The sequence below is a fragment of the Typopeltis vanoorti genome, chromosome 10 (assembly GCF_054136105.1).
Source record: "Typopeltis vanoorti isolate ZY-2024b chromosome 10, IOZ_Tvanoo_1.0, whole genome shotgun sequence".
NCBI classification, from domain to species: domain Eukaryota; kingdom Metazoa; phylum Arthropoda; class Arachnida; order Uropygi; family Thelyphonidae; genus Typopeltis; species Typopeltis vanoorti.
The window spans coordinates 20,723,638-20,749,447 of record NC_143558.1 but is presented as its reverse complement, the minus strand read 5'-3'; the positions used below and the strand labels follow the sequence as shown (position 1 = coordinate 20,749,447).

The 25,810-nt window shown below is 35.1% G+C and overlaps 1 protein-coding gene across 2 annotated transcripts in view; it reads right to left on the bottom strand.

Moving 5' to 3' along the window:
* Positions 1 to 25,044, bottom strand: part of mbt (serine/threonine-protein kinase PAK mbt) — a 116,408-nt gene extending 91,364 nt beyond the window's left edge. The window contains exon 1 of one of the 2 annotated variants that reach the window (XM_090399149.1): positions 24,845 to 25,044. The gene's annotated coding sequence lies outside the window, so the exon portion shown is untranslated. The remainder of the gene's footprint in view (positions 1 to 24,844) is intronic. The other variant, XM_090399151.1, reaches the window with a different exon arrangement.
* Positions 25,045 to 25,810: the final 766 nt, after the last annotated feature.

Here is a 25,810-nt window from a genome sequence, read left to right as displayed (position 1 = left end):
GCAATGCGTAGTGTGTATTCGTAAATCGTCTACTCAACTCGCCTCCCCCAAGATTAAATCTTGAGTGCTTGGGCCCCCCCTCTAAGACTAAATCCTGAGTGCGCCACTGAGGGACAAGTCTTTATATACATTTTGCCGAGATTAAAAAAAAAAAAAAAGGAGGGGTGGGGATGTTATAGGATCAGTGCCAATATTATGAGGGATAAGACTAGGGGGATGAATTTAAATGGACTGGTACCCTCAGTTGCAGAAGCTCAATTTCATTAAGCATCTTTAGGATGTAGCGGAAGATGTTCAAGAAATATAGGTTTTGATTTCGTGTGTTCTGAGGCCAGTCTGTCTATTTTGTAGAATGAAAAACAATTAAATAAAACTTTGAGTTGCAAGGAAACATTCTTAACATATACGGTTTTCTAGTTAACTCAAGTTATTCCGACTGAGAGGCGAATAAAAAGTAAAATAAAAAAACAAAAGAGTAAATTAAATTCTAGTACGCCATTAATTTTGGCAAGTGCCACCTTAGTAATGTAGTAGGAAGAACCCTAATATATTATCGTTCTTTATCAACAAAATAGTATGATACTGATTTTATATGGTTGGGATCATCTACAGCGTCCTAAATATTTTTACAAACATTCAAGACAACACGGTGCTCAGAATTCAAATTCAGTCTGTTGTAAGTGAGTTAAAAAAAAAAAAAACGTTACATGACCGCATACCTACAGCTTATCTATCTCAAAGATCGGCACGTCCCATAAAGTTAGTCTATTACATTTATCATTGTACTTCTACCACGAAACAAGGAAAATCCGAAGCAAGTACAACATACATTTGTGTTAAAAGAATAAAAAGGTTTTAAATGTCGGTGTAACATGATTCTCGTTATTTCGCTATACTGACAGCTTCCGGCAGATTTCACGCACAACACCACCTGCAAATTAGATCGGAAAAATTTTGAAATGCATAAATGACTTCCTAAACAGCAAGGTCATTCTGATTATTAAAGCTTGATGGCCTAAACGCCGCTTTTTTAAATGAGGTATACGATATAGCACGCGATTATGTGAATAGCTAAGTGTTTTTTTTTTATTATTATTTTGTTTGTTTCAGTGCGATGCTCTCGATCTATAGAGTAAGAAAGTTTTTCAGTTAATCCGTTAATAAAAAAAATAATAATAAATAAATAAAATAAAAAAAAAACGAATTTAACCCAAACAGTTCCGGTTGCCTGTTATTGGGGGAAGTCTACTGATTAAATTTATATGGAAATTTTTGCAGCCGTTTGTCGTTTCTTTTGTACACCGCACAGGTAACTCCCGTTTTACGAGGGGCAAGCGTTCCAAGAAATACGTGTAAAATGGAGCCAATCCAACCTGGTCACTGCAAACATTTACAATCCACCAACTACCATCATCACCTACACCAAAGCCATCTACTGACCACAACCACCACTAGTATTTTTGTCTGTAAAATTGCGTGTGTTCTCAAGGACGATTTGTCTGTATGCGGGATGAAAAAACCTGAGTTTCCGGGAGAAAGGCAAAAACGTAGAATCTCATAAAATTAAGAGACCTGCCATATAGCCGACCAATTAGAAATAAAAACATTAACAGAAAGTAGCAATGAAACCTTGGGTGGATATCCATGATCATCATCATGCATATCGAGGATTTAGGCCTAGCGTGGCCTTAGACGTCATCGTTGAATCGTTTAAGAGGACGTCCTGGTATTCTTTTCCCTAATGGTTTGTACTTTAAGGCTTGTTTTGGTAATCTTTCTACAAATATATCCATGATATGTTTGTAAAATACAAAGTTATACCACATTTGGGAAGGGAAGGTCCATGACCTTCCCTTCCCAAAATAAAATACGAGGTATGTTCCATAAAGTTCCAGATATGTACATGGACATGTTGTAACGCGAAGAAACAATCCCGAAGTCATTACATTCCTCAGTGCTTTGGAATTTTTGTGAAGACCTAATGATTTTGCATTCCCCAAAAAGGAATAGATTGAAGTGTTTCATTCCTTATTTATTTATTTATTTTTGAAAATCGGTAAATAGTTGATCTCCCCCTTTCTTCTTTCTCAAGTACCTGTTCAATGGTATCTACAGGTGAAGAAAATACTGGAGTGTTATCGCTAAAAATTATACGCATTCACAGACTATATTTCGCTTTATGACAGTTACCACACTGGCGTAATTGTTCTATGACACTGCTCTAAGCGGAGAGGTCTACAAGTACTGTCAGAGATTACAGATTATGCATGTAGCTGCTTAATCTGGGACTAAAGATATAACTACAATCTATAAATATTACTTGCGTTCACGTTGATGTTCTGATATGAACCTATATCTTAAGTCAGCATCTCTGCTGCCTTATCGTGCTTTATGAAAAACTGGGTCACTTTTCTTTTTTGGATCACGGTCAAGAATGCGTGTCTGATTGTGGGTCAAGAGATAAAAAGGCCGTTCTCGATGAAATGTGGTTCATCCTTTATGTTAAATATGGAACCGTACAAAGTAGTCCTGCTAAAAGATTGCGGGTTCATTCTCTAAAGCCAGTAAAAACAAAATGAGATGAACAGTTATCGTTAAAAAAAAAAAAAAAAAAATCAAGTAATTTGCCATTAAGAAGCAAGTTCTCTGTAAATCGAAGTCTGAACTACATAGTTAAAAATAATAATAATACACACAAATGTAACATACGTCAACTTGGATAAATGCCGACATCTTTAATCCATAAATTAGAACTCGATACACTGAACTTTTAAGTAGGGTTCAATGAGCTTGTAGTAGGTTATACATCAAGGTAACGAATGATATATTTATGATAACTTTTAATGAAGGAATGCCGCTTGTCTGGTAGGATACCTTAAGGCACAGTAAAACAGCAAGAGTGAGGTACAATACAGCAAGGCAACTCATATTCCTCTATTTGATAAGTTTACAAATAACTCCGATTCCAGATTTACCAGCTGTGACAAGTAGTTTTATTCAACAGAATAAGATTTGGAAAAATCTCGTAAATCTTCCTCCGTAAAAATTATTTTGAAATCTGTAATATCTTTATTTTGATATACACATAGCATTAAAAAAAAAAAAAAAAAAAAACAGTCTGTAAGGTGCTTTAGTGGTTTTAATTCTTAAAGGTTAGTAAATTATAATACAATTTTTAAAAATCATTGAGTGTAAATTAAATGAAAGAGGGCGTTGTATTAAACTTATTTGAAGGTGTTTATGTAATAACTCTTCGTAGAAAAGCAAACGAGCATCAGTGTCTCATACATGTAATTGTCAGTTCTATCAGTAAAATAATAAACGTTAGCGCTTGGTTTTGTTTACAATCTGCTGCTGTCTAAAATTGATGAGAAACTTTTTAATTTCTGATATGTTACTCTCGGTAATTTAGAAATACATATATTTCCAGACTAAAATAAGTATAAACTTTAATTTAGTTGTGTAGTAGATACGAAATTTAGATAACTATTTAGGGTCAATATCGAAATTCAGAAACCAACTAATATCTAATATCTAGAAACATGCGAATTAAATAATTCGCATGTTTCTAGATATTAAATTAGACGTTAGTATCAAGTTTCTCATTGTAACTTGCACACGATAAGCTGTATACATACACATGTATAAAATCATTTTTTTTTGGGAGAGAATTAGTGTAATCAAAGTGTGCAAAGATCCAACGAAGTTCACAATACGCAGTAACTAAATTATGGCAAACAATTATATTCTTTTTATGTACCTTGTTTTCTGGTGGAATGATCAGGATAACTAGAACTATTTTTCATGCTCGCAGAAATCGAGTGTATCGCGTGCTTAAGGCATCCTTTCCAAAAAAAAAAAAAAAAAAAAACTTTCGCCTGAAATCGGCTAAATGAAAAGAATTCGAAGGTTTTTCTAAACTAATGATGCTCAATATTCTTCTCAGAGCGTTAAGAGAGGTCACATGAAGGGAAAAAACGACTGAGTGAAGCCTTAAATACTGATTTAGATATTTTATTCCAAAGTGCTTTAAATATACTTTCGATTATTAGATATTTTTAATAATATATATATATATATATATTATTATTATTATTATTATTAAAAATATCTAATAATTGAAAGTGTTATATATATATATATATATATATATTATAATTATTAAAAATATCTAATCATTGAAAGTGTATTAAGTCAGTTAAATTTAAACATAGGCGGTCAACAAGTGAGCACACAAATCTGATTTCAGATGCAACTAATATAAGGTTGCATTTATTATTATTATAATAGCTAACGAAGTACAGTATTGTAAAACGTATGAGCCGATAATGATTAGCTCGAGAACAATGTATATGTATCTTTATGGCATTCTGCCATGACCAGAACTTGGCTAACAATGAGACGGCTGGTTTTTATTTCTCTTTGTTTGTAAAGTATCGTTAAAACAAGTTCTTGGAGTGGGGAGAGGGTTTGTCTACAAATATTAGTATTTGTCAGCCACAAAGAGTTACATTTTACTAATTAACTTCGATTTTTTACTAATAACAATTGAAGTTAATAATAAATATCTGTTATTATTTTTGTGAAAACTGAAAATGTCAAAAATGAAAAATTCGCATAATAATATTTTAATAAATTATTTTGCATAACGAATGAGAAATGGTGCACTGTAATTGATGATTTACAAGTTCAGTCATCTGGAAGAATTATATTTATGAACCTCGTTATCAATAAAGTATATTCAAGAATGTGGGTTTTGGTTACACACATTGTACAGTTCCTTCTAATTTATTTCCATTTTCTGTTCTTTATTCTGAAGTGTTTTCTTTAACTATCAATCTCTATATTACATATTATTAATTTTTTTTCAACAGACGGAATTTTAAAATCGGTATTCAAAGACGAAGATTTGACGTGTGCGGGATTAGATGTTGCTAAGACATAACTTAACGCCGTGAGGTATCATTCCTTCAATCTCCTTAAATTACTAATGAAATTAGGAATTAAGTGGCGAAGAGGTTCTGAGAAAGGTGACCAAGATGGTATTAAGCATACGATATACATTGTACGAGGATGTATATCGTGGGTTTATGACGGAAGCGAGGATATGATAAAACCGTATGATGGTCAAGGATGGTTTTATAGAACAGCATGGGAATTTTTTTTTTTCCCCATTCCACAAGGGATCAGATCACTCTTGGAATCTGAATAAGAAGTATATGGTTAGCTGAGCACTATATTTTATTTCTTGGAGAATGGTGAACGAGTCGCAGGAGATGGTTGTGAGTGCATATCAGTGAATTGGTTATAAGAAGTATGATCACTTCTTATAAAGAAGTGTGAATAACATGGACCTCTCACAATGGCTTGTTATGATCATGCAGTCTAGGGCCGACGGTGCAAGACGTGCATTTGCACGGGGCGACAAAATTAGCATAAAGTATACGAAAAATAAGGGGGTGAGGCGGCCCTGATACAATCTGAATATGGATCGAGCGAGAGAGAATGTTGACTATTCCAGGACAACATTTTTTTTTTTTTTTTTTTTTTTTTTAACTGTGGAGTAAATAACAAATCGAATGGCGTATTAATTTTACGGAAGGATGCACATCGTAATCTAATTTAGTATGATTTGCGTATACACACTTGCGAATATTTATCTACACAGTAGAACACAACGTTTTATACGAATCACAAAATTATATGTTATATGATTTTAATGAAGGGCTAGAAATGATTCATTTTACTACCCAGGTGATGCAAATAAACCCGCTTAGAAATATAAAAGTGAATGAATATTAAACATATGCACTCCTGGGTTTTTAACTCTCGAAGTGTGTGTGTGGGGGGGAAACAGTATGTATGCATGGACGAGATCTTTATCAGATACATACCGACATAAGAATACGGCAATATAGAACATTTTTTTACGCTTTTCAACTTAAAATGAGTTATTCGGTCTCATATGAAGATAGAATTTTTCTTCCACAAAACGGGCAAACCTGCCAAAGAACACACTCAACAGATAAAAATACATTTCTCGTGGTAATAACACGAAAGTTCATGGGATGAACGGTGTCCGGGATGAGTTCCTGGACTCCACGAAGCATCCATGTAATAAATTTACCAAATTTGCATACAAAAGGCGTCAAGATAAAGAAATGGATCATATAACGTATTTTGTAGACATCAGACAGTGCCAAATGCACTTGCATAAAGTGATAATTATTAGTTCACTATATACGAATATCTAACAATAAGATCACATACAAATACAATTTATTCAATTATCACTACGTAACAATTCCAAGAAATCACCGCAAGATGGCACACCACGCTCCACTCATCATCTCATGGGCTTTATAATGGGGTGTTGATTTCCAGCCTTACGCGAAAAACAGGAGTACTAAAAAAATGAAAACCTCAGAGATAAATTAAAAAATGCATAACTAAATGCTTGATAAAGAAAAAAAAAAATACGGGATTGTAGGGAAGGGTGTAAACTGATTTCTGTGATATAGACAGCAAGCAATTCAAACATCTTGAACGAATAACGTATGGAATATGTATAGAATAGCAAGTATATTATACTTGACCAGAAGTTATATTCTTGTTTCAGTTCTTTATCCAAGAACGTGTAATTCTGTATACAGAAGCTGTGAACTTCATGTCAGTTGCCTCAGTATCTCACAATGCAAAAGCATTATCGGAGGGATCATTATCCAGGCCGATTTTGCCTTTTGAGGTGTCATCAATAGGAGCTGTATCCAGGGAGAGACCAAGGTTAAATCAATGCAGAAAGTTATGTTTTTTATTACGCAAGTAGTAAAATGGCGTATCACTATATTATTAAATGTTGATACACAACTTTACTACTAGTCTACCTAAGCGTTAGCCAATAAAGTTTGCACCGATTTTCACAACTAGCGAATATGCATGCCTGCCTTGGGTAAATAAATAAAACATGGTTTCATTTCTTGTCAAGCACAACATACTTCGTAACCCAGCATATAAAAAAAAAAAAAAAAAAAACACTTCCCAACTATCTTTGATACTGGATATTTAACGTGATGATACAATATTTTACTCCTTGTACATAGAAAGTATGATTTCTGAATTAACCCTGGTATCTTCCTAGCTCTAGCTCTTACTGATGAGGCCTGAATAAAAGTCAAAATCAGTCTGGGTAGTGCCCCTCCCTATGTTTTTGCATTATGGGATACTGAGGCTACTGATGTACAGGGCAGTGAACACACTATGCAAACACAAAACAAGTCGCTTCAGTTTCAGAATTAAATATGTTCCAAAAATTCAGGACATCCTTTCGTGATCCTGGTAAGTTTAATGAGCTTCCCGTCTCCCATTGGCGACACATAATATCACAAAACATTTTACAAAAAGACACAAGAGCCTTAAGTAGTACTTAAGGCTCTTGTTCCTCTTTCTCTGTGATATGTGGAGAGAGGAATGCACTTGATAATTTTTAAAATCGAGTCATTTCAGGAATCACTTAATTTCACTCTTGGAGTGCAAGTTCTTTTAAAAAGAGAACAAGTCCGCCTTTGTCACTCGCTTCCTAATGACGTCTATACTTAAAACATCGGTCAATGCCCGTTCATGAATAAACCACAAACAACGCTTGATGTATATTCGGGAAGATGTAAGCGAATTTAGCAATAAAACTTTTACATTTGAACCTGAAGGCATGAATGAGTCGAACTGTAATATCTAAATATAACAAAATGACATGCATTAATGACTGTGACGGACATCTGTTGAATTCAATGGTCATAAAAAAAAAGTAACTCGAATTCATGAAATTAGGTCAGGGTTTCCATTAGCGCAATCCTCATTTTAGGATTCACAATCACGCACACTGCTTGAACCCGCAGTCTTTTGGCTGGAGAGCGGATATGCTAACCACTCAGCCAACCAGGCCAGCAAAAAAATAATAATTTAATAATTATTATTGTTTAAATTATTATTATTACATAACACCTCCAGGAATCCAAAGCCTCATCGAGGGAGGGTACCTACTCTACAACTCTCCATCTCCACCACCACTCCACAACCACCTTCATCACTTACACCAATGCCATCTACCACCACCACCACTAGTATTTTCACAGACAATCACAAACATCATGCCCATGGTAGGATTCGAACCCGTAGCCTTTTGGCTGGAGAGCGAATACGCTAATCACGCAGCTAACCAGGCCAATAAATAGCAAATATTTTGCTATGCACTATGGGAAAGGTCACTACCACCCAGACCAGTTGACCTTTCCTGAGGTCTCATTAGTAGGAACCAGACTTAGAAGAGATACCAAGATTGAATTAATGCAGAAGTCATATATTTCCCATATATATATATATATATATATATATATATATATATATATATATATATATATATATATATATATATACACACACACACACACACACACACACACAGTATATATATATATAAAGTAGTGAAGAAAAATATCACCCTATTATTAAAATAGAATGTTCGTTGGTTAGAAATTAAATGATCTAGATTATTTTAATAATAAGGTGATACATGTTTTCACTACTTGTATGACCTCTGCATTAATTCAATCATGGCATTTCTTCTGAGTCTGGTTCCCACTGATGAGATCTCAATAAAGGTGATGAGACCCTGGCAAACTTTGTTTGCTTACACCTGGATAAAGAATCAAACAATAATATAATTTCTTGGAAAGTTTAATTTCTAACCAAGTGGAAATACTTTCAAAAAAAATATCTGCGAGTTCCTCGACAGTGAATGGATTCAAGAATCATACCTATGACAGGATTTGTGTGTATGATGGTTGATTTGGGTCTCCGGACTCCATGGAGATGCCGTAAATAATAATAAGTGAAGCTTATGCACTTTCAGATGAAGAGATCTGGTGGTTTATAGGGAGTTGAAATTCAGATGCCATATTGCAAAAGTGAACAAAACATATCCAAGGATCACTTAGATATTAAACAGTGACAAGCAAGAAAAGGTTATTATCCTTTATATATATGATTTTGATATGATCAAATCTGGATTACTATATACAGTTATCACCTGGATTGCTTGGGAAGTTGGTTCAAAATTGAATGACAAAAATTATGATTGGTCTGTAGAGTACTCTCTATAGGTTACAAAGTTCAGCAGACAAGCAGGTAAAGATGGGATATGATAAATTATGTATTAATTTACTAAAAAAAGGTTTATACCAAGGATTCCCAAACTGTGAGGTGTACCTCCCTTGGGGAGGTACAGTTTTACTAGTTTCAAGTAACATGGCAGTGGAGGAGACAAAAACATTGCTTTCATTTAGGGTCGGCTTGTCGAAATCATATACTGTACTTACAAATCAAATTAATTTGAATTTGATTGGTAGGTGATGCTGATAAGGATGATCTTATTGAACTACAGAACAAATCTTTGCAAAGGAACTATCATTAATAGAAATTCTGATAAATTCTGGTGTTCTCAAATGGTTGCATATCCAGTTTTGGCAAGTAATGCTCTTTTAACTTTAATTCCATTTGCTATAGCCTATCTATGTGAATCTGGAACTTCAATAGTAGTCAGTGTGAAGACAAAGTTTAGAAATCAACTGGATGCCAGATATAATATTTGCCTAGGCAGTAAAATCGAGGAACAAAAAAAAAAATTTGTTTCATTTGAACATTTAGGAGAGGCCCGATAGAAAAATGTTTGGAAACCCCTACTGTCTAGTAGCTAGTAGATTACAAAAGAAAATTTTCGATACACTGGAGAGGAGAAAACAAGAGATCATCCCTGTACCTTATGTAAAAGTGTAGTTATCAAGGTCATTAGATCATATTTTTTTTTTTTTTTTACATGAAGAGTATTGAATGAGTGATAGAAGGTATGACAGAAAACAACTTTAAGGAGAGGTATGAGAAGCATTGTAGGTGGTATGGATCTTCCTTATTCCATGTATTACAAAAAAAAAGGAAAATAACAACAGACTTTGTGTGGAAGGAATCAGTAGACAGAGAGTGCTGGTTATGGACTGGGTGGTGATGATGACATTTCAAGATGTATGCTCGTAGATGCCACCCCAGCAATCTACAAAACTGTACACCTTCTGCTTTACATAGTTCAGCCATCATGCTATATCAAAAATTTGCAGGAAAGGCAGAGTGATTTAAGGAAGATGGATATTTGAAACAACTTTGGCTATACATCTTTATGTCAGTTTGGCTAAACAGCTATTTTGGGCCTATCTAGATCCTTATTAGTAAAGAGGTAAAATTCCCAACATGGTAAAATCTAACTTCCATTTTAAAGTATGTTGTACTTTTTTTTTCTTTTATCAATCCCATTCACAAAAGGTTGGATACACAGGACATTTTTAGTACTGAATAGAATACGGGCCTAGACTATCTGGAAACCTCAGTATAGAGACAAAACATGCAATATTTTTCAAACTACATGAGTACAGGAAGAATGGTCCAAAATTCCCATTGAGTGCTATTGTACAAATGTGGAAAGTATGCCCCATAGATTGCTACAGTCATTGCAGTGAAAGGAGGTCCTACATCTTATTATGGTGGGCACCATGGCTGTTTGTTCCTCACACGTCCTCTTAAATGATTCATGACTTCTAAGGCCTGAACAGGCCATGCTAGGCCTAAATCCTTGATATGCATGATGATGATGACGACTTCAGGCTTTCAACAAGTATAGTGGTGGTTTTCCACCAGGGAATGAAAATTGTCTATTACTAAAGTAGCCAACTCTTGTGGCAGAAAATGTCTGCCTGGGATGCCAAAAATTCTGAATCTTATGTTCTGGTTTTCCCTTTCAGTCATTTCCGACCATAGGTGACTTTGTAGGCATTGTCCACAAAGTATTCCTGGTGAGATTTTTAAAGGATAGTTCACCATTGCTTTCCCCAATCCCCCAATTTTATCCGGGCTCGGAACCGGCATATGGCTGGGACATATTCATGCTTGTAATACCTTTGTGTTCATGGGGCTTGTTTGCCTGTTCTGAGGGAACAAAAAACCTGAGTTTCTAGGTGAAAAAATCCCCCTACCTCTGTATGAGACTGGCTAACTCACCTTAAGTCGAAACAGACCAGATAAAGGTTCTTCACGTCATTGACGGGAATCGAACCCAGGTCTTTCCGACCAAAGGGCTTCGTCTATACTGACTGAGCTACAGGAGACTGAATCTTATGAACAAGATATTATAATAAAAAAAAAAGGAAAACGAATTTGGTAAACTAAAACCTATAATAAAGCTGTTAAAGTATTAATTTCTAGTTTGAGCCATTGTTGCAATTGCCTTTAGTTAATACATTCCAGTTGCCAAGAAATTATATTCTTGTTTAATTCTTTATCCAAGCATAAGCAAACAAAGTTTGTGCATGAAGTACCTTCACAACTAGGCTACTTATATACAGAGGCTAATGATTTCCCATCAATTGCCTTAATATCCCATAATGCAAAGCACACCTTTCAATTGTGCATAATACTCTATTAAAGAAGGATCACTATCCAGACTGGTTTTGACCTTTATTGACATAAAAAATGTAATAGGACATTTGCTATTATCTTAGAGTAGAATAAAGGTGCGAGAAAGCCTGATGGTATTGAGAAAAGAGAGAAGCTTTAGCTCCTTTATATCGGAGAACTAATAGGATGGAACCATATGAAAAATCTCCCATAATAAAAACAGATAATTTTATCTTCCACCTGTTGATTTTGAATAATGTAGTTAAAGTTCATCATTTAACCAAAAATTTTATATCTCCTACAATTTATATTTCCATAAATATAAAAATTGTTGGACTAAACAATACAATATTGTAAAGAATTTGGATGTCATCTGCTTCAAATACACAGGATAAGAGGGTAACTACAGAATGCATGTTCTACTGTTTCCAATCTATATCAGATGTCACAGATTGGATATCTGATGTTCAAGTATCTCTAATTTGATAGTGATTACTGGAAGAAAGCCATATACAATTCTTCAAGCAAGATCCCTCCTATCTTGCTTATGAATCTTGGGGTATCCTTAGAACCAGAGGGTCCTTGTTAGTACTCAATTGTGGTGGTTCATCACAGAAGAGATTAAAGATTTCCTAATACCAAGTTCTGTTGTTATTAATAGAAAGAATGTCAATGCCAGGATGCTGTAGCAGTCAGAAACAATCTTGGCTCTTGCACCAATGCAATCAGTTATTCCAAATAGGGAGATAATCTGTGTGTTAAAGCTCAAGCAAGAGAAGAAACTCATGTGTTAGAGGCTTAATGGGAGTGAAACAGCACTAAGAATGGATTAAAGATACTTAATTTTTCCCAACATTTCGTCACAGTCGCAGAGACATCGTAAGGAAGTACAATATCAGATTTGTAAAGCATGGATGAAGGCAACACAAAAATAAGTGAAACACAGACGAAAGACTAGAGTCCTAACTAGGTGAGGTGCTCTCTATGGGCACCTGTTGGCAGCCTAGAATGTAACCTGGGATCTTGAAGTATTAGTATTTTCCATATTTTAGGAAGTTTTATGCAACCATATTTATTCAAATTGTGTTTTTTTTTTTTTTGAAATAGAAGCCCTGAAGAAATATCACTTAGTGCTTTGTCAATCACCAGAAAAAAAAAAGTCGATCACTGGAATGACTTTTGGTGCTAATGCAAAACAGAACTTTAAAAGGCACATATTTAATTCTTGAGTAGTAAGAGGACGTCCTGAAATATTAATGACCGTCTTTGGGATCTCCAGTGGATGAAAGAGAAGGTTGTAATGACTAATTACAATATTAAACAGGAATTGCATGCAAAAAAGAGGCTATGGAAGAGATACAAGGAGACAGGTGAAGAGAAGATGCATGAAGAATATAAGACACAGGCCAGAAGAGTGACTAGTGTGGTAAGGAAAGCGAAACTGGAATATGAGAGGAGATTGGCCCTAAGATCCAAAGAAAATCCTAGAGAATTTTTTAGCTATGTGGCCAGTAGGAGGAGAAATGACTGTGGAAGAATGATATTGTGGGATAAAAATGGGAATAGAGTGACTGATGCAGAGGACATAGTGGAATTGTTCAATGAACACTTTATTGGAGTATTTCATCCTGGAGGAGTTGGTTTTAATGCTAGAGGGATAGGGCTGGTTCGAGGTTTAGAGGTACAAGAGGGTGTGTTTCAGATACTGAGTACTCTGGATGTCAGTAAAGCTTTGGGACTGGATGGCATTTCACCACGAGTTTTGAGAGAATGTGCTAGGAAACTGAGAGTGCCTTTAACCTGGCTTTTCAATGAAAGTCTGGCTTTGGCAAAGATGCCCAGGGAATGGAAGGAAGGTAAGATAGTGCCATTGCATAAGGGTGGTAACAGACTGGAAGCATCTAATTATAGGCCAGTCTGTGTGTCATCAGTAGTTGTTAAGATCTTGGAGAAAGTAGTGAGGGGCCGTATACAGCATTGGGCAGATGAGGGTAATGTTATCTGTGAGAGTCAACATGGATTTGTGAAAGGGCGCTCTTGTTTTAGCAATATGCTAGCCTTTTATAATAAAGTTACAAGAACATTAGATGAGGGAAAGGCATATACTGCAATTTTCTTAGACTTAGCGAAGGCATTTTAAAGGGTGCCACATGATAAGCTGATATTTAAGTTGCAGCACATGGGTCTGGATGTCAGATTGGTCAACTGGATTCAGGATTGGCTGTCTGATAGGTATCAGAGAGTTGTGTATGGTGGAGCAGTTTCAAGGAGGCAGAGGGTAACAAATGGGGTCCCACGGGGTTCAGTACTAGGACCTATATTGTTTAACCTTTATATCAATGACATTGCCAGTGGATTGCAAGGGGATATTCAGTTGTTTGCAGATGATGCGAAGCTGGGAAGGATTATTAGTAATAGTGCAGATGTGGTAGCCCTGCAAGAGGATTTAAATAAGCTAGATAGATGGGCAAATGAATGGGGGTCAGTTTAATGCAGCAAAATGTAAGGTCTTGAGGTTTGGGAAACATCGATGGGATGCTGCATACTCTATGGGAGGAGTTATACTGGAGACAAGAGATCTGGGGTTGATGTTTGATAGAAACCTGAAGTTTAGGGGACATCTTGGAAAGGTGGTGAAGGTAACACAGAGGATTGCTGCAATAATGAGAAGGACACTGACCTGCAGAGATAAGAGGGTTATCATTCCGTTGTATAAGTCTCTGATCAGACCACACTTGGACTATTGTTCTCAGATTTGGTCCCCAGGATTTGAAAGGGATAAATTAACTGTGGAAAGGATACAAAGACAGATGACAAAGATGGTTTCAGGACTGTACAAGGATAGTTATGAGGATCAGTTGAGGGAATGTGGACCGCAGAGTTTGGTGGATAGAAGAAGGAGAGGTGATATGATTGAGACTTTTAAACTGTTGAGAGGTGGTTACAGGGTTGACACTGGGGAGTTCTTTTGCTTGGTTGAACAGTGGGAAGGAGTGATGACAAGAGGCCATCCCTGGAAGTTATGAAAGGAAACTGTGAGCAAAAGGGTAAGGAGTGGTTTCTTTGCGTGGAGCGTAGTTGAACCGTGGAATGCATTGCCTGATGGAGTGGTGGAAGCGAGAACGGTCAATGAGTTTAAAGATTGGTATGATAGACTTTGTGTTTCTTAGGGGGGGGGGCACCCTCGATGAGTCTTGACAGACTTTATGTTCTTAGGAAGGACCTCCCACGATGAGTCTTTTGACTCCATGGAGGCCTGAATAATAATAATAATAATAAAATAATTAAATTTTTGTATCAGCTTTTTCCACATAGCAGCAAATAAAGGCAAACTACTTAAATCCGTTGGCTTACAAGTGTCCTTCCATCCTATCAATAAGATATCAACTTTTCTAGGCTCAGCTAAAAGATAAATTTCTGTCTTTAGCCAACTCTGAAGTGAATAAAATTCCTTGCCAGTGTGGATTATCATATTTTGGCCAAACAAGAACATCTGCAGCCACTTGTATCATGATAAACATTGAGACTACATTAAGTTCCATGAGCCAGAACAGTCAGGACTTGCAGCGCGCAATATCATGACCAGACACAGTTCTTTTGGAAGAAAATTAAGGTTCTCCATAAAAGTAATAATTTATTGGAATATTTATACAAAGAGAACTTCAAGACTTTGCTACATTGACCGAATCTAAATAGAAATGAAAAACTTTTAAATTATCCCTCTCATGGGAAATAGTTCTTCATATATTCCAGAACTTATATTTTTTATTATCATTAATATACACACACCAAGTACACACAATTCGTATGTCATTGTTGAATATACCAGTTTCTGTTCTTGTTTAATTTGAAGTCATACTGAAGAATGCCCTTGATACTAGGAAAAAAAATTTTTAATTAATAAACACCCACTCATGTTTGTAGAATCCACATCACTTTACATAAATAGTTTTTAGTAGTAAACAGTCATTTTCATTAGTTTATCATTAGATATTTTGCTATATTGCATCATCTATCATGGGTTTTCTGTATAATATAATAGTTGCTGCTACTGAGTCAGAATTTTTTATGCTAAAGACAGCAAGAGCTAGTTTTCGCATTTTCATACTGAGATCACACTATGGCTAGTTATGTGCAGTTAATACCTTGCAGAAAAAGTGATTCATGCTTTGAATAGAGAAGGCTATTCTTCTCATGAAATAGCTAAAAGGGCATCATGTAGTCAATCTACTGTGGTACGACTGATGTCGAAAGTGAAGGTAATTGGATCTGCTGAAAGAAAGCCACTATTTATACCATGCCAAGATCAAGTTCTAAGGCAGCTCTGCCTAAGAAATCTCTGTACATCATCCAGAGAACTGAAACAGAAGTTGCAGTTGGCTCTGTAACCCTCAAGAGAAGACTCACTAGACAGGGACTAACAGCCAGGCACCCCAAAGAAGAAGCTCCAAAAAATTGAGATTGGCCTGGTTAAATTGGTGCAAAGATCATGCCAAATGGACCCCCCCTCCCCGATCAGCAGAAGAGAGTAATTTTTTTCTAATGAGAAACATTTTAACTTGCAGGGTGCCAACAGCACACAGACAGTTCTAAGATGATCAGGGGAAAAATTCAACCCTGACTGTCTGGCATCAACAGTCAAATTCTTGTTGATGCCAGTCAGATGATCTGGGGGTGCGTATCATATCATGGTGTTGGTTGTTTGCATTTCACAAAAGGTTTAGCGAATGCACAAGTGTACCAAAAAATATTAGAATTGCTGCCTACTATCAAAGACCACTTTATTATAACGACGAACTGCATCTTTCAGGATAACTCTGCTGGTTGTCATAGTGTAAAAAATGCTGTTATAACCATTAAATGTACCATATGAATTGAGTTTAGTATTTAAAAAAGCTTTAGTTATTGTTGCAGGTTAATAAGTAGCTCAATGAACACTTCATTCAGTGACTACCATGGCCAGGAAACAGTCCAGATCTCAACCCCATTCATACTATGTGGTGGACATCTTCACCATCCACACGAGTGATAGTTCTTTCTTCACAGAATTTGGTGAACTATCTATTGAAGAAAGCAGTTGAAGGGCTATCTGCTAAGTGCTGCTGAATTCTTATTTTAAAATTTCTTTCTTCTGCTTCTTTCTGACCTGAAATTTTTTGACTTGATTATACTATAAATTAAAAATGCCAAGAAATTATATCATCTTCATCATCAAATTCCTGAACATATACCCTGAAAGGGTGTACAGGATAAGATTGTACTACATGAAAAATTTACATCATTACTAACTTCCTACCTACAATTTGCCACATGACGCATGACTTGGATCCCAAAAAAGAGAGAAAAATTAGAATAGCCAGAGCAACAACTATTTTAAAAGCCATGAACAAAGTATGGAAGAGCCAAGCTATAAAGACGCAAACTAAACTGTGCATTGTAGAAACCTATATCTTCAGCAGCATGCTCTATGGATGTGAGGCCTGGGTACTCCTGAGAGAATCTGAAAGGAGGATATTAGCATTTGAGAGGAAGTACTATTAGAAATATCTTGAGAATAAGCTAGATCGAGAAAGTGAACAATGAGAAAATCTACAGATGAATACAACCAAAAGAAAACCTGATCCAGAAAATAATCAAAAGGAAACTATGTCTAGAAAATTTTTTAACTTGGGTTTTGTTATGTCTCTGTATTTTGTATTTCCGTTTCTTTATTAAAGTACATATTTAAGTATGATCCAAATTGATCCAGTCTTCTCTATATCCTTTTACCTTCATTTTATATCTTTCTCCTTAATATATAACCTGGTTTGGCTACTAGGGATATTTCCTCTTCAGAAACTGGCAAATTTATATTTTAACTGCACCAGCCAGCTTCCTATAACAAGAATATAATTCAGGCTCATAGAAATATTCCTAGGTTTCAGGCATATACGTTAATCTAGAATTCACACGCAAGTATATAGATCTCGGTACCTTGCAGTCATGTGTCCTAAGATCTAATCACAATTATATAATTATTTAAACTCCTTCCCGCTATTTGGTTCTATTTTCACAAGTGGTAGTTTGACACCTCAAATTCAGGCAAGACTCAGGTTCAAGTAACAAAACATGTTTATTAATGCTAAAAGACAGGTACATTAAATCTTGTATTAAGTTATCAAAACTTCTGAATTGCTAGCTAAGTGAATGTCTTATGCTAAGCTATACAAACTGTCCAATACTAGTCTAACCTTCTTACATAAACTTACATGCAAAATCATGTAATACAAATGGATAATTAAACAATGTCACACTCAAGTCGAGTTCCATCCTTCATTCACATTTACTTTAAATAGATATTTCACAACTCAATTCTCTCTTAGTTAAATTTACTCAATTAACAAAGGATTTTCACTACTTCAATCATATACAAGTTAGAGATTTATCCTATACAATTCTTTGTCTACTAGAATTGGCTGTATTAATTATTCTATCCTGTCAAAGTTCTCTAAAATGTCCTCAGTCTTGCTTTATCAAGATACAAATTCTACCTTCAAACAATCTCAAGATATAAAACAAAAGGATCTTAACTTTACCAAGTCCCTCCGAAGGTCTATTAGCTGCCACGTGTTGCTCCGGTCATCCTTCGTCTTGGCTGGTTCTGAGTCAGGTCTCGTGACTGAGTTGTTCCATTCTCTGCTACCAGACACAAATCAAGAAATGGCTGGAACCACGAGCCTTCTCTGCTCGCTTGGGTGGGTCATTCAGCGTTTGGCATGAGCTGTTGATTCTCGTACGGGTCTCCGCGGAATACCTCTCAGCGCAAGTCATGAATACGGCCAGCTGTCCGTCGACATAGCACCCTCGGCTTGTCCTATCTCCGATCACTCATTGAGAGTCCTCGATTTCCAAAATCCCAGAAGAAACAGAAAAAAAGCCTAGAGCTTGGCACGTATTGCCTTAAACATTCTTTCTCAGCGCCCTCTTTTTCTGTATTGTTTTTTCGCATGATCCATAACTTACATCACCCTTAGGTTGATCCCTTGCTTTCCCTCCTTGCTATTAGGTGTTGTTTTCGAGATAATGCGCTTACATCAGCCTTCCCCCTAAGATGCAGCCTTCAGTGTTACAACAGACACTTGCGGCTTAATAATACAAAGTTAAGCCATTATTCCTTTACATGAAATGCTAATCTGACATAATTCCAATACATTACGCATACTGATATACACTTTCACATACAACAACTTAGGTGTTTCTCACCTTCCACTGGTAAGCAGGTATTATGCAAATTTCTTTGTTATTTTGTAAGGCTTACATGTTAGATCCTGAATGAATAACTTGTCAAGAAGTTCTCCATTCAATATCTAACAGTATATTATGTATTCAAGATACCAAGTAATTTTATATAAACTTGGTTTTAATCCTATTTCCTAAGTAAGCAAACAGACAAGAAAGTCAAGTTTGCACCTGAGTTGCACTACTTGCAGGCACAAACTTAACTTTGTCTGTTTGCTTACTTGGGAAATAGGATTAAAACTAAGTGAAACCATGTCTCTTTGGCCATATATGTAGAATGAGCGATGAGAGGAAAATAAAAATGCTGCTGTTTGGGATGATTGAAGGAAAAAACAAAAAAGAAAGACCAAACAGAGAATGGGGCGATAACATTGTCAAATGGTGCAGAAACTCTATACACAAACTGAGTCATCTTGCACAAAATAGAATGCAATGGAAGAATCATATCAAGTTGGTATCGGACACCTACGGGCATTGGACCCATGGTTGCTGATGATGGTCTACAATTTTCCTCCAAATCAGTCTGTTAACTGTCAAGACTCCAACCTTATCAGATTTTATACTTCTATCTTCTCAGGCACTTTTTATTGTATCAATCCACCTATATCTTGGTTTTCCTCTAGGTCTTTTTCTGCTAACTGGACAGAAAACACTTATTTTACTAATCTTTCCTCTCCCATTCTGTTTAAGTGACCATATAACCTGAGATTAGTTCTGCTAACACATTCCTGGATGCTAACAATGTCAAGTTCTGTCCTAATATCCTCATTTTTAATATGATATTGATGCCATCTGTTCATGCCCATAATCTTTCTCAGGACTCTCATATCTGCGGTCTCTAGTCTTTGGTCAAGTGCTTTACTTCTGACCCAGCTCTCAGATCCATAAATTAAAATTGGTTTGAACACTGTATTATATAATTTAGTATTTTGTATTTTGAACACTGTATTAGCTAATTTAGTATTTTGACTAACTTCTCTCTTATTCCATACAAATTTATTCAGTTGACTTCCTACCATACCAGCTTTGCTTATTCTGTTGTCTATTTCCAAGAAATTATATTCTTGATTTAATCCTTTATCCAAGTGTAAGCAAACAATGTTTATGTGTGAAGTATCATCATGATTGGGCTACTTGTATATAGAGACTAGTAACTTCACATCAATTGCCTTAATATCCCATCCAATAATGCAATTTGTTTAAATTTTTTATTTGTTGTTCTGCTTCTTTCCACTTTTAAGTTTTTTTCACTTTGTTATATTATAAATTAAAAGATGCCAAGATGTAGAAATTATATTCTTGGTTAGTCCTTTATCTAAGTGAAGTCATTTAGCTTCTATATACATGTGGTCCAGTCGTGAAGATATTTCACATGTAAACATTATTTGGTTACACTTGCATAAAGGATTAAACCAAGAATATATACTTTATTGGCAGCTTTATTTGCCACTTCTATGTTGACATTTCTGATAATATTACTACATTCTATACCATCGTATTGGTTTGCTAGGAATACTTCTCTTTATACAGGTCTTTTAACTTTTTCCTTTTGAGGAAAGCATGTTCCTTTCCTCATTCAATTGTATTTGTGTATGTATTTGACCTTTATTGAGATCTTATCAGTGGAATCCAGCTCCAGGAAGATGCCAAGCTTGAATTAATGCAAGTCATTTCTCATATACAAGTAATAAAAAGGTTATTGGTTAATTACCTTATTATTAAAATATTCTGGATCAGAGATAACTGTAGAAAAAAAAATTTTTTTTTTCTTCACTTGGATACAAAGTAAATTATAGTTCCTGAGAAATTATATTCTTGTTTAATCCAAGCGTAAGTAAAGATAGTTTGCACATGAAGTATCTTCATGACTAGGTTACTTGCATATAGAGGCTGATAACTTCACATCAATTGCCTTAGTATCCCATAAGAAAATAGAAAATCATGTCAGTTGATGCAAAGTGGTGGCAAAAATGACACAATTTCTCATGAATGACATGCAATTTTGCATGTCATAATAGTGAAATGCTATTCTGGAGACAAGGTAGGTCTCCAAAATAGCAATGTCACAATTATAACCTTTTTTCCCTTCCATCAATGGATTCAAATGCCAAATCAAAACTATATATAATATGCTTTATTTAAATAATGCATATATGCTAAAAGAAAGGAAATAGCTACTGGATAGAACTTTATTATTAATTACTGAATGACAAAGAATTCATATGAGACTAAGCTGAATAGCCAAGTGACTAGGGTGTGCATGTGTACGCAAATATGCATTTTAGAGAATGCAAAAATATAACATCGTGGTTTGTGAATTTCTAAAGTTGGTGACCCTGTTACTGCCCACATATGTTCATATACATCCACAGCAACTGGAATACTAACTGATGTAAGATCAGGAAACCAAAAGGATTTTTGTGAACAGGTTTTTATTTTTCCTCTCTCTCCTGGAAATCTTTATAAATTTTTTTTGGAATTTCAGTAAATTAATGAATTTATTAAGAAAATCATGTTGGAAATTAATAAATCCTTAATTCTACCATAGTGTATACTTGCTTTTTCTGCACACTAGGATGTAAGTATCTCTTATATATACTGTGAAAATTGGTAGAAATTGATAAATATTCTTTTTAATAAAAAAAAAAAATTACCCATTCATCACAAGATAATGAGACAAGGTATTTAAAAACACAAGATCTCTGAAGATGATTACAATTTAAAAATCAGCTATCAGCTAATGCCTTTCATCCCTTATAAGGAGTAGGCAAAGCCATTTCAGCCCTGTCTAACTTCTGGAAACTGAGTGGGAAGTTCAGCCTCCACTGGTAGTCAATCAGAGACAGCTGGTCCAAGACTATTACTAATTTTTAAGTGGCACCCCAGTGAAGACATGGCTAACAAGTGTCAGCATCTCGTGGTCTCTAACCCTAACAATATTTTTAATGTATGAAACAGTGTGGGGTTCTACAGTTGATTTATTTGAGTTTACAGAACGAAAAACCAGTTTCCAGGAGATCAAATTTGCTTGCCCATGCCGGAGATCAACTAACTCGGGAACCAGTCGAAGACGTTCCTCTAGCTGGCAACTAGAACTGAACTTACAAAACGCCCTTTCTTCCAGTGCTGAGGAGTGCACATCCGAGACCATGTAAAAAAATCCTAGCCCACCCACAGTACAAATGCACTATAGGTTTACAAAACCTTTGGTAGGTTAGAGCAACATAAAAAATAAGATAAATTAACACACAGTCCAGTCAAAACATGATGATTAAACCCATTATTTCACAACTGGTAATTTCACCCTAAAGCTGGCACTTGTATCACAGTTAAAGCCAGCATACATGATACTGCAAGTGTCATATACTGTTCATTTGAAGATGCTGATCAACATGGATTAAGGAGTGTGATCTGACAGCCATTGAAAACAACATGATTGTAGGATATTGGCTGAAGGATGGGAATATCCAGGAAATTGCTAATATTGCACACTATTTCCAGAGTGCTGTAATTAATGTGTTCCATTCCAGGAGCAGAAAGATGCTAGGCAAAACAGTTGCTGATGTCAATAATAGGCATCCACATTCATTGATGATTGTGATAAATGCAAGTTGTCTTGGCACAACTGTGAAAGGCAAAAAACTGCAATAGCTGACCATGGACAAATGGTGGCATTTCCAGACCACAATTTAATGTACCATCCTCCATATGAGCCTCCAATGTAGGTGCCCAGCCAAGGCACCTATGCTTGTGTCAACTAAGAATCATCACTGGACCACTGAAGACTTGTAAAAAGTTGCCTTTTGAAAAAGCTAATTTCCAGTTAAACCATGCAATTGGCAAGTGGAGGGTTATGCAAAAACCTGAATAGAAAGCTCAGCAGCCATGATGACACCTCAGATAATGTACCATGCCACATTACTGGCACTTCTCAAGAGCAGTTTGTTGATTGAAGTGTCATCATGGCCACTGCATATGAATTCCATAAAACATCTCAAGAGAGATCTCGCTTGAATTCTACACCTCAAATACTCACCGATCTACAGAAGCAATCTTGACAATGTTGTAGAGCATACATCTTACACCATTTGAAGATTTTATTGAGCTTATATCATAGCACGTAGAAGCTATTCTAGCAGCATGGCATTCGTAATACTTTGAACTGCTGTGTATATCTGATTTAACAATTGGCACTGAAATTTTCATGTACATAATTATAGGATTTACAATTTATTATGCCACAAAAGAAAAATTCTTGGCAACTCAAGTGAAGATTATATGATTTCTTCCTATCTGCTGGTGGTATTACATGTTATATCATATGTGCATGTCAGGTTTTGTAATTTGAAATTTTGGCAGTAATTATGAATTATGTCAAAATGTTCCTGCGTATGAAGATATCTGCATGCTTCTTGGAGAGAATAAATTTCCAAGAGTAAGTTAATTTATGAAAAAGCGGTAAATGATGGCATGGCTTGTCTTCTGAAATGTTACATAGGTAGTGTGAATAAATTCAAGGAAAGGTATTATCAATTGTGTGGGTAATATGTGACCTTCCTCAGACTCCCTGAAGATATTTGTTAATAACAATAATATAAATAGGATATTTATATGACTTTACCACATTTAAATTTATGTCATTCTCACCATGATGGCTAATATGTAATATTGCTCCAGATGCAATACAGTGATTGACAGAAGTTGATGCAGGAGCAGGGAGATGCTTTCATCCTCCTCTGGGAGAAATTTTACTATATTTCTTTTAATAATAATAAAAAAAAAATTGCTAACAATATCAGAATCTTATCTAAGCCATAGAATGATAGTATTAAAATGAAAGATACAGCCCCATTTATCCCTTCATGTTTTTTGTGGGTCACTGGACCTAAGTAAATAATGCTAGCTTTAAGCACTTTGAAGACAACAAATAAATAAATAAAAGTGATTAATGACAAAATGAAAAGGTATGGAATCAAGCCACTTTAGCAGAGAAAAATATTTTAATTTAAAATGATCAGAGTCTTCAACTACTCTAAGACAAAACTAATCACAAAATGTCCGCTTTATAAGTGATTTGTTGTTAATCTGATAATTCATTTAAAATAAGTGTCATTAGTGACCTGATGTATTATATACACTACAACTTAAAAGTTCAAGCTAGAATAAATTTCCCCAGTAGCGGAATCCATACAAAACTATATCTTTTATTATAGTTAATATCAAAATAAATGGATAAAACAAACTCCCTTTTCCTCATAAAGGAATACTGGCACTGCATCCAGTTAACATGCTGCATTTAATCGTTTGACATTTCTATAGACTACTTGCAACATCGAAGATATAAAGCACAATTCAAACGAACTCATTTATGTACAGTTAGCGGTTATTTGTCCGTGTTGTCGACGTGATCATAATATTCATTAAATGATAGTGGTACATGCATGGTGAACTCATTTTACTCCCGTAAATTAAAAAAATAATAATCTAGGGGGACAACAATTGTTCAAGGAATATAACAGAAAAGTTCTACATATGCGTTACAACACTTTTAAGTGTATTCCGTAGATAGGTAACAAAAAGATACAAGTTCTAGTGAACAGCTAAGTAGATTTGTAATACTTATAAATCTACTTTAAATCAAATAGTAATATTCCCTTCTCAATGTGCTTTTCAAGACCTACACGACCAATTCGAAACTTGTCATAACATTCAACTTACTAGGCGCCCCCTATCCAAGACATCAAAAGTATCGCGTACGAGTATTCCTTCATATGTTACTTAGTCTCTAAGAGCAGTAATTCTTTACTGTAATCTCTTCAAAATTTGCAAATATTTCTTTTCACATAAATAGTATTCATTCATTTCTATACAATAACATACAATGACTACCACCCATGTCGCAATAACATGTACATATTAAGTCAAAAACTGGTATCGATAAATTTAATGCGAAAGTCCATAACTAAATAAGATAGATGATAAAGTTCTTTACAGGTAACATATACCTTCTATTACTTTTTTCCCCAATATTTGAGGCTTAAAATATATGAATAAAAATATTATACACACTTACCTCTACAATAAGTAACCTGAACAATCCGTGTCTTTTCACATTACCTTAGACGCCATTTTTACCTTACGTCGTTACGTGTTTAACCTTACGGCTCGTATCCGGGTTCTACAGGTGAGGCGGTGCAACGTCCTTCGATGTCTACCAACGGCAGGTAGGACTGACAAGTTAGAGCAACGAGGTCTAAGTCGGCGTTGCCGCACAAACACCAATAATAATCATAAAAAAAAATAGTAGAAACTGAAACAGTAGTGCCACGCTAATAAAAAACACAGTAGTAGACAATATCGACAAAAACGAATAATGTGAAAAGAAATATATCAAGTTCTTAAAATAACCACGTACGAAACTTGAAACTCATGTCTAACTCTGATGATAGGATAATAACATGCAGAGAACAATACGTGAATATAATATAAAAATAAACGTCCTTTTCTTCTAGTATAAACGTTATAATATGATCGAACTAATTTCACATCACATATTCACGACATAAGGGAATTAGTTATTAAAGATTCAAAAATCACCAAAACTATGTCGGCCATAAAAGGGAACTGCAATTCTTTTTAGAATATCAAAAGATCCTTTTTTCTTTTTCTTTTTCTTTTTTTTTTTTTTTTTTGCTATGCTTATTTAGATGTGTAAAAAGGGAAAATAAATTTAAACTGAAATGAAAAATTCTCTTTCCCAAAAGAAGTACACTAAGAGATGTGAATTTTTATGCTAGCATATTATAATATGATCGAAACTAGAAACTGATGTCCAAATAATCTAATATGCTCAAATTCATTACAGTACCTTCACGTGGATACACAGAGGAAGATTTCTTAAGTGAGCTAACTCTAATACGATTAGTAGTACAGTATATAATATGGCAGTGAAAGAGAAATTGTTGTCAAACAGCTTATTTGTTAATATAGAAATGCAATTAGTGAACTCTTGTTGTAAGATTCATCATCAGTCCTTTTC